The following is an 8,790-nucleotide window of genomic DNA, read 5'->3' as shown; positions in this document are numbered from 1 at the left end:
GATCCCTTTAAGTAAGAGGATGATAATGATACAAGGACACTGAGAAGCAGTTGAGTTCTCTACCCTCTCTCCCTTTTTCTCTTGCCTCCAATTTATTTCATTCCCAATCCACAAGCAACAGCTGTGTCAGTAAAGGCCGCTTTGCAATTCCTTCTGGGCTGTTATGATTCACAGCTGTGGGGGCTTTCAGAGAATCGACCTGCCCCTTCACTTAGGCATGGGCCTTAACAATGATGGATGCACATCTCATGAGTCTTGGGCCACAGGTCCACATTTCTTCGCCATTATTTCATCATTAAGGAGGGAAGCCTGGTTAGGAGCTTGAGATGCCTCCAAGAATCTGGGCAGGAAAACATTTTGCATAATTTCTCTTTTGAGGGTCATGTAGCCCTAAAACGTAATGATGACGATAAAGTGACTGGACTGGCATTTGATGGCATTGACCAGGTAAATTTGGCTTTTGTGTGTAGGAAAATTAGGCACAGGCCAGGTACTAGGAGGGCTTGTGGTCCCATTCTTAGCTAGTTGTCAGAAACACCTGACTGCTACATCATTATATTATATTATACATTCTATCAGCTAAAGTAAGAAGTGAAAATTTTAAAGAGAATGGGATATTATAAATAAATATCAATAAAAAGATAAAATGTATATTTATTTATTTCCTCACCAAACTTATGCCCCTTGATCCTCTGAGGGATTTATTCTCTCTCCTCAGTAAATCACTGTCTCACAAGACAAACACTTCATGAAAGGTTTTTCTCTCTCAGGGTTAAGAGTTTAAACATTATAGGTTTTAGCATGAGGGCCAAGGGTAGAGAGACTGGCCAAAGCATTGAGGGGAGCAGATGACAAAAGATTGAGGGAGCCTTTTGGGAAACTGATCTTACAAACAAGAATGGTGTATGGAGAAGGAGTAAGAAGGGTCAAGTGCCTCTTGCTCAGTAAGTAACCCATTCCCACAGTCCATGTCATCAGTCCATCATATCTCCGGGCTCTGACATGTCGTTTAGCTTTGGGGTTTCCAATGTAATCCTCCAGTATTCTGAAAGCCTCTCTGAGGCATTCTGGAACAGACTGATGCTCAGAGCAGCTGTGTCTAGCAGATATGCTTCTCCAGGTGAAGTTCCTACTTCTGCAAACTTTTTTTATTGGCTTGTATTCTTTGGCTCTAGGTGGATTCCAATGTAATTCCCTGCTTTGATCCTTAGCATCAGGGTTTGTGGGAGTCTTGCCCCAGAATTCAGATCTTGCTGGAGGGCAGCATGATTAGGCATGACACTCTCAAATGCCGGAACATATATATGGACAGTTTTTCAACACTGATTCTTGCCAAACCTGATATTCCAAATTTACCCCCTTCCCCCAAGCTCCTCCCCCAGAAAGCAAACAATCCAATAAATGTTGAACACACAATTCTTCAATACTTATTTCCATAATTAGCTAAGTATGCCTTTTGTCCAGAGCCCTAAAGAACTCTGGAGGTGCCAAAGGATGTATCCTCCTTGTTCCCCTCAGCCTCTTCATTCCTCACTAAGTAGCTAAGGCTGGGTCCAATTGGCTGGACTTCTGGGATTGGCTGTTTAGCATAATCAGAGGGCCTATATAAGCCTGAGCTAAATCAGCCTGAGCCAGTCTTTCCTTGAAGACATAGCTGGAATAGGAGCACTAACCACCAAGCAGGACTCACCTTCTCTCAGGTAACATTTCAGAGAAAATCTGGGTTCTGGGGACCTTGTTGCTGTTTCCTGAGGCCTCTCACGTGAGGGGAGCAGGCTGGCTGCTGAAGTTTAGCAGCGAATTAGAGATGGGGATCACAAATCCAAGGAGAAAATTATCTGATTCCTTTCAGGGTCTGACCTCGACTTCACTCAGGGTATGCAATGGTGGCCCTACTATGTGCCAGGGAGTTATAGAATCTGTCCTGCTGAAAATGAAATTTAGAGGATACAGGAGCTCTGGTTCCACTGATAGTCACCCCCTCTGTAACACATCCAACAGCATGAAAACTGCCTGATCGAAATTGGGGCTCTACAACTGACTTTCTGTGATGTTCTGTGGTGTTTCAGTGGGCATTGCAGTTGGGAGTGTATCAGCCTCTGCCATTGCTACTGGGGTGACCTTTGGAGAATTTCATACAGTTTCTTCATTTGCCAAATACCAAATTGATAATATTGTTCTATCCTCCCCTTAATCCAGGATCTTCTTTTAAGCTGAAAGCTAGCAACTGTGGAGAGGATTGTTGGTGTTTTTCTCTTTGGAGAGTTTCTTCTACCATCCTAAATGAAAGAAAGGGAAATCTGAAAAAGGGACATAGCTGTCTTCTTTCTGGAAGGAGACTTTCCAGACAGATGGAGGACATGCTAAGAGACAATGGTAGATTCATTGAAGGAGACATTGGCTACATTCAGGTATCAGGGATTTGTTTTAATTAAAGATGTCCACAGAGGTTAAGCTCTCTATGTGTCTCACAGGAATGGGATTGTAGATCCCTGCTTTGAAGGGGAGATCATTCACCAAGAGTGGCAAATAATCCAGTTATGTCCAATACTCTATGGTTTCCAGTCCTGACCTTCAAGGATTCAGGACCCTTTTCATTGGGAACACTTCTTGCTCCTCTTTACAGAAGTCTTTCTGACCTTGAAAATTCTTCCATGAGTCACTCTGGTTCCTGCCAGGCTGCATTCTAAGGATCTCTTAGCATTGCTTGAAATGCATGTGTGAAGAGGAAGTCTTTGAGAGCAGGGATCCTTTGGATGGGGACTTGCAGGGAGAGCCTAGAACAATGAAGAGCAACTAGTAACTGGTCAAAGAAGAGATGGAAAATGATCGATTTAAGGAAAACTAGGGATTTAGTGTTAGAAAACTTGTTCCTCACACCTGTAGGTGAACCCTTTCAAAAGGTTTTCCAGCCTCTAGTGATATTTAAACATTTGTTCTCCTTCATCCTCACAGGACAGGGAAAGAGTCCAGGACTGAGAAGGGGTCTTTGTGTGCATGACTGTAAGTCCTTCAGTAGCCAGAGAGTCAAGCAGGCAGCTAATCTGATTGCTGGGATCAGGTGAGAACTCCCCTCTCAGATCACTTCCAGAGCCTACACAAGCCTGAGGGAACCCAGTCTGGGAAATTCTTGCTTGGAGTCAGTTTCAGCAGGACTGGATTGAGCTTTTCCTGCAAGGCAAAGGTAAAGGGAAGACAAGTATGAAATTTCTCTGTTGTTCTCTTGAGGCTAACCTCCTAGAGGCTCTTAGGGCTGTCTTTAGCTTTTTAGGATTTTGTTTCCTCCTCTGTACATATGAGTGTGTGAAAGATAAAGTGGCCCAACATGGCCTATACTGCCCCTTCCATGGCTTCCTCTGAGTTCTTTGGGTCTTTTTTCCCCTCAAAAACCACCATTATTTAAGCTTAAGTATCTTCTGACACAAAGGGAGAGGGTTCGGGAGAGGGTGCCCTCCTAGGTCAGAGATCACTGGTGACCTTGGTAAGCAGTGGAGTGTCCAGAGGAGGGTATTCTGCAGAGTCAGCACTGGGAGATGAAGGATCAAGGGATCTTTATCATAGAGAAGACTTGGGATGACACTTGAACAGGAAAACAACTCCTCCTTGGGTTTCGAGGCAGAAAAAAGAGCAGTCTGGGGTGGTTGGAAAAAGGGAAATTGAAAGCTTGATGTCATGTGTCAGAAGATACCCAAGCTTTGTCTCTTCCCTCCAGGACCACAAAAAATGGCCAATGTGATTGAGAAAGCAAGAATTCTCCTGCAGGATCTCCAGGTACAATCCCTCCTTCTATACAGTCTGGGTTGCTTGAAGCCCAAATCGATCCTTTACCCCATATCTTCCCATTGAGGCAATCCTCCTTAGGGCAGTAATGAAAGAGCAGGGAGTAGAAGGCATGACATCACTGGCATGGGAAAGCAGTGACGCAGTCCATCCATCAGCGTGAACTCTCACATGTAAAGAGCCCATGTCATGTCCCAGCTTTGATGCTTGGTATCAGGATTTGTGGGAATCCTGCCCCCCGAATGCTATCATTCCCCTTGCAGTGAATCTTCAGTCATTTCTTACCTGGTACAACCTTCCCTGAAGGAAGCAAACCAGACTGTGGGTCATTAAGCCCTGGATTCAAGGCTTGCCTCTGAAAACTATAGGCTCTGAAGCTCTGGGAAAGGTGTTTTCACCTCACAAAGTCAGTCTCTCAAAAATAAAACGGGAAAGCTTTCCACCATTGAATCAGAGCAATAATTAATTTTGCCCAACTACATGTATATAAATTTGATAATCTAAGTGAACTGGAGGAATATCTGAAAAAATATAGATTCCCCAAGTTAACAAATGAGGAAACAAATTATTTAAATAGTTCCATTTTAGAAAAAGCAATTAAACAGCTATTAATCAACACCCTAAGTAAAAATCAGGGCCAGAGCTATTGGCTCTGAAGCTCTGGAAAAGTCCTTGACCTCAGAGCTTGTGATCGCCGAGACCTTTATTGGTAGAAATGATGCCCAGCTGCAAGGCAAAGGCAGAGGGAGTGCCAAAATCTAGAAATCACTTTTCATTTCCTCTTCTAGAAATGATAGTGTTGGTGAGTTCCCAGAGTACTGTGGGGCTAGGAGAAGGGTGTCATGGATGCCTTGAAAGTCCAACCTCTATATGGATCCCTTCTTAGGGAAACAGGAAAACACTGAGTCCAAAGGGCAAAAAGACATGAAAAGGAGGGCACAAAGTTGTACCCAGCATCTCACCTGATTCCATGAGGTCCATATTGCCCCAGACTCATAGAGTATGGCATCTAAGTCCAGAGATGGACCAAACTCAATGTCATTTTCAAACAGGCATAATACTAACCATATCTTCATGTCTCCTCCAGCCACTGGAAGAAATCAGTCCTCAGTCTTTTGCTCCCTGAGGGGAAGCCTGGATCCCAGATGCCATTAAAATATTTTGGACCCACCCTAATATCCAGGCTGAGGGCAGCCAGGAAGAGACACAGATAGAAATACAAGATGATCTCCAGGCCTTTACATAAGGAGGGTGTCGAGAAAAGCTAGGGTGAATATTGAGAAATGATGGTGGGCCTGGAAAACTTACATTGGACGTTCCAGGAACTTGAAGTAAAGCACCAACTACCACACAGGAGGCTCTGTCTTTAAGGTAGAATTTCAGAGACAGCCTGGGATCTGGGAACCATGCTGCTGTATCCTGAGGTTCATATTGTTGAAGGTAGCAGGCTGGCTGATGGGAGCAACTCCTAAGGACCACAATAAGAGATTCCATGGACCTCATGATCCTTTATCTGTATTGAAAATAGCTTTCCTCAGGAGGACATGCTCTCCCATATACCACATATTCCCTTTCAGCCACTAGGACTTCCAGAATGAGGAGACACCTAACACCACACAAGATCATGTTCCACAGGAGATCTCTGACATCCAGGGTCCTATGAATGCTCCCCCCCCAAATCCAGACTTAAGATATCTATCCCCACTTCCCTATCTACATAGACAGCCACTATTCTTCCCACACCTCTGTATTTCCTCAACATCTGTATTCAAATAGGATAGGAAGCCCAAAGAAAGGACATCACAAAGTGATCCCATTACCTGCTTCAGACAGGACTAATCTGTTGGCAGACATGACTGATCCTTATACTCCTACTTTCCTGTGCTCCTCATTCTACCTCTCCTCCTCTTAATTAGAGATGAAGGTATGATGTTGTGGCCAAAGAAGAACTACAGTATATTATGGAACAGAAAGTGGATATTTTTGAATATATTAAGTTATAAAAAATTTTGTACAAACAAAACTAATGCAGATAAAATTGTGATGCAATAAACTGAGGGAAAATTTATGTACCCTTGTACTTGTTCTTACAAAGGCTCCATTTCTAAAATATGTAGAGAATTAATCAACAATGAGATGATTCAAGCCAGTTCCAATAGACTTGTGATGAAGACAGCCATCTACACCCAGAGAGAAGACTGTGGGAACTGAGTGTGAACCACAATGTAGTACCTTCACTCTTTTTGTTGTTGTTTGCTTGTATTTTGTTTTCTTTCTCATTTTTTTTTCTTTTTGATCTGATTTTTTTTTTCTTGTATAGCATGATAATTATAGAAAAAAAATATACATAGAAGAATTGGACATGTTTAACATATTGGATTACTTGCCTTTTAGGGGAGGGGTTGGGGGGGGAAAGGAAAAAAAACATTTTGAACACAAGGTTTTGCAAAGGTGAATGTGGAAAATTATGTATATGTTGTGAAAATAGTTTTAATAAAAAAATTTAATTTTTAAAAAACTTTATTAAACAATAGTTACTCACTGGTCCCAAAATTGCTATAAGGACCCTTTCATGTATATTCCACATAACTAATAATAGGCAAATAACAAGTCCAAGAATTCATATCTATTTAGTTGAGTAGGGTATCAAAAGGAATATAATTTCCGGCTGAAATGTTTTGAGCTTACATGCTTGCTTTTTCTTATAGTAGTTAAGAAGTATTCTAACTTTGATCTATGAGTTAGATTGAATAGTGTGTTCATTTCTTTTATTAATGATTAACTGTGGTTTTAGAAATTTGTCATAAAAGGGAAAATACCTGCAATAAGGGGAAAATCTCCCCTCATTTGATGTCACTTCTAGAGTTGTATAGGTGGCCAAATTTCTGAAACTGTGGGCTCACATAACTCAGTGAAGGGGTTGTGGAAAACTTGACAATAGTAAAACATGTTAAATATTTCACCAAAATTTAATTCATTATGGAAAAAAACCAAGAACATCCGTTATCATTAGTATGCAAATTAGCTTTTTTCTTTAAGAAATGAAAAATTATATGTATATCAAAGAATTCTTTACAAATAAAAGTTTGTATTATTTATTACCAGTATATTTCATTTGTATGCCTATTTTATATATCTATATATGTGTGTATATATATATATCCCAGTGTCATATAAAAATTTCTCTGATGAACAGGAAGATGGAGTGGAAAAAGTTTGACACCCTAATATACACAGCCAATTATATTAGTAAAACAACATAAAAGTAGCCATGTGGGAAATTTTGCCATTCAAGAGAAATGTTATACCGGGAGCATGCATTACTTCAAAATATCAACAGGTGGTCAACAGGGGTGATTAAAAAACATTTTCAAATATTTCTTTTTTTATCCTTTTTCTTCTTTCAATTCATTCCTAATCCAATCCAAGAGAAGGCCTTTCCTTACAACACTAATTTACAAAATGTCATAATTCAAAGAAATGTAGAAAGTTAATAATTGCAATGTTATGAAAGATACTCAGGACTAATCATATATTAATTTAGTTAGATATATGTCCAAAACTTCTGACACAGGAAATAATTCATCCTATAACTTGGAGTTAAAACAATTAAAGGAACTGACCTGGAACTCACTTCCTTGACAGAACCTGATTTGTAGTGTGAGGTGATTTACAAACTTTCTCCTTCTGGTTAGGTGTGAAGCTATCTTTTCCACCTCTGACTCTTGTAGCATTTGGACTTAAGCATGAGAATTCTTACGTTATCTCACCAGCAGAGCTAAAACAAACTGCAAATAATAAATCTTTTTTTTTTTTTTTTTTTTTTTTTTTTTTTTTTTTTTTTTTCTCTGAGGCTGGGGTTAAGTGACTTGCCCAGAGTCACACAGCTAGGAAGTGTTAAGTGTCTGAGACCAGATTTGAACTCGGGTCCTCTTGAATTCAAGGCTGGTGCTCTATCCACTGCACCACCTAGCTGCGCCCAAATAATAAATCTTAAACATTGTATCCGATGAAGCAACAAAGAATATTTTGGAGACCCTTATTTTAATCACAAAGAAATTAAATAGCCTTCCCCAAACAGTATCTTTTAAACTGCTCTTGAACAGCTGATTCTCTAACCTAATCGAATCTTAATGGCAGGCTATTTTCTAACTATGTATTACCAAGTTTCATAATATAAAAATGCAATTAATGTTACAAGAACAGTTCTAGAAAATTCATCCAAAGCTTAAACAACAAACTTTCAAATCATAATTATACTAAGGTAAGTATTATAAGACATTGCTTTTAAATTTTTTCACTCTAAGATTCCAGGGAGAGGAACTTTTTTCCTCAGGCAGGAGCATAAAGAGTTAGGTCAGGGGCTTCTAGGGAGCAGCCATTCTTCCCCAGGTGAAATCCTTGAATTTTCCCAAAACAGAAAAAGAGTTCATGATTCTCACTTTCTATAGAATATTCATTGAATACCGCACTAGCCAGCCTGTTTACAATGCTTGATGTCTTTTACTAAGCATTCTGTAAAGAACTAATTAAAAACCATCCTGAAAAGAGAGGCGAGCACAACTGTAGGACGCTTATGTGACCTCTCACATAGGAGACAGGGAAGGGGCTATCTTGATTCAGTATTTACTAACTAGCTAAGGCTGGTTCCAATAAGCTGCCACCTGCACTGCTGAGATCAGCTCTTCAGCAGTTACAAGGACTAGATAAACCTGAAATGACTCCACCTGAGCAAATTCCTATTTAAGGAGGCAGTTTGATGAGGAGCACTAACCACCAAGCAGGAGGCACCTACTCTAAGGTAAAATTTCAGAAGCCTGGATACTGGGGGGAGGATTCCTGTGTCCCAAGGCTTACTTTATTGAAGGTGGCAGACTGGCTGACTACTTTCTGGAGGGAAGTGGAGGTGGGAGGAAAGGAGTCAAAGGGAATTATCAGATTCTTTTCAGGGTCTGAACTAGACTTGACTCTGCATATGCTAAGGTAGCCCTACTGTGTTATCAGAGAGTT

General features: G+C 40.6%; 1 long non-coding RNA gene across 1 annotated transcript; it reads left to right on the top strand.

Moving 5' to 3' along the window:
* Positions 1–2,991: 2,991 nt before the first annotated feature.
* Positions 2,992–5,586, top strand: LOC141553182 (uncharacterized). Its single transcript, XR_012485300.1, has 3 exons — positions 2,992–3,184; positions 3,713–3,771; positions 4,868–5,586. It is a non-coding gene; the product is annotated as an uncharacterized LOC141553182 (long non-coding RNA).
* Positions 5,587–8,790: the final 3,204 nt, after the last annotated feature.

Source organism: Sminthopsis crassicaudata, chromosome 2 (genome assembly GCF_048593235.1).
Source record: "Sminthopsis crassicaudata isolate SCR6 chromosome 2, ASM4859323v1, whole genome shotgun sequence".
Classification (NCBI taxonomy): domain Eukaryota; kingdom Metazoa; phylum Chordata; class Mammalia; order Dasyuromorphia; family Dasyuridae; genus Sminthopsis; species Sminthopsis crassicaudata.
This window is presented reverse-complemented; position numbering and strand designations above follow the sequence as displayed.